The sequence below is a fragment of the Haemorhous mexicanus genome, chromosome 13 (genome assembly GCF_027477595.1).
Source record: "Haemorhous mexicanus isolate bHaeMex1 chromosome 13, bHaeMex1.pri, whole genome shotgun sequence".
In the NCBI taxonomy this organism is placed as follows: domain Eukaryota; kingdom Metazoa; phylum Chordata; class Aves; order Passeriformes; family Fringillidae; genus Haemorhous; species Haemorhous mexicanus.
In genome coordinates this window covers 14064752-14066403 of record NC_082353.1, presented here as the reverse complement: position 1 = coordinate 14066403, position 1652 = coordinate 14064752, and positions in this window count along the sequence as shown.

Here is a 1652-nt window from a genome sequence, read left to right as displayed (position 1 = left end):
CCCAGCGGGGGCGGGGAGGGGCTCGGCCCCGCTGCTGCTCCTGCGGGTGGCGGCGGTGGCGGTGCTGGGGCTGATGGTGGTGCTGGTGCTGATGGTGATGGCGGTGGTGGTGGTGCTGGTGGTGCTGGTGCTGATGGTGATGGCGGTGGTGGTGATGCTGGTGCTGGGGCTGATGGTGATGGCGGTGGTGGTGATGGTGGTGGTGGTGGGCCCGGGGCTGCGGGCGGGCGGAGGGCGAAGGCGCTGCCGCAGCCCCGGCGGTCCGAGCCCCTCGGGGCGTGCCCGGGCCCGAAGCGGCTCCCGCAGCCCCGGCGGGGCGGGGGCCCTGCTGCCAGCCCGGGCTGTCCCGGGAGAGGAGGAGGCGCGGAGCCGCTGGGTCCCAGCCTTGCTCTATCAGGAGAAGCAGCGGAAGGAATACACGCCTCTGGATTACACTTGGACCTCAAGGCAAACATAGGTGGCTTGGTTTGCTGTGCCTCGGAGGTGACTGCATGCAGTGGGTCTTCCCTTTATTTTCTCCTTTTGTTTCTAGGCCTTATTACTTTAAGAGCTGCTTTAAACTAAGATGACATCGATCCACAGTTTTGCTACTCCTCAATGATGTTTTTCATGGCAGTTTGTTCTTGGAACTTGCAGACTTGCTAAAAGATTTAACATCACTTATATTTCAAGTGATTCTGCTGTAGCAGTGCCATTAGGAATGCTTTGGATCTGCCCTTTGGATCTTTGCCTCAGACCAGGACCAGTGGAATGGCAGCAGTGCCTAATGTCCTCCTCTGTGTGGACTATCTGTAAAATAGAACTGCTAGGACTAAGCCAATACACTGTTCTATTCCAGGGATGAGTTATAGCCATGAATGAGCATTTTGATACATGAAATTCCAACATATTAATAGAACACTTAAGGAATACAATTACAATAGGCAAGCAATCCCCTGGACCCCAAGTCACAACTACTTGAAGTTGATAACTTTAATCTTGAATCAAATAAATAACAAACCTAAAGCTTCTCAAATATGCTGATCTGGGATGCCCCTCTAGGAGATAGAAAAACAGTCTAAAAATTTTTGTTGTCTGCTTAGAAATGAAAGGGAAGGCTTCAGGCACATTCCAGGGCTCCCAGGACATGACCTCCAGCCTTCAGCAGTATGCAGTTACATTAAAACATTCACCATTTCAAACACTCCTGGCAGTATGCCGCTGAGTTTTGGGTTCCTTGTCCCTTTTAATTATCAGAGCTTTCTTTTGTGTTTGCAGCCCTACTTATTGTGAAGTCCCAGCCTACTTATGTTGCATGTAATTGCTTTATTGATCCATTCCCAGAGTGTAAATTGAACCTTTGGGCTTGGCCTAGAGGAAGGAGAGCTGGATAGAGGCACTGCTTTAGAAGAAAATTTAAGCTCCATAGAGTCCCAGTTGTCCCTTACAGAATCTTTTTATCAACAGGATGAAGTTGCTGTGGCCTTTGAGCAACCACAGCTTCACCTGGCTCCACCAGACTAATGGCTTTAATCAGCAGGCAGAGACAAGGTGCAGCTAGAAAGCAAAATGGAGCCTTTAAACCCAACTTACATCTATTGGAAAAATAGAGTCTGTGCTAGACCCTGGGACTGGACCAAAAGTGCAAATGGCTCAGCGGGCATGTAAAAGTT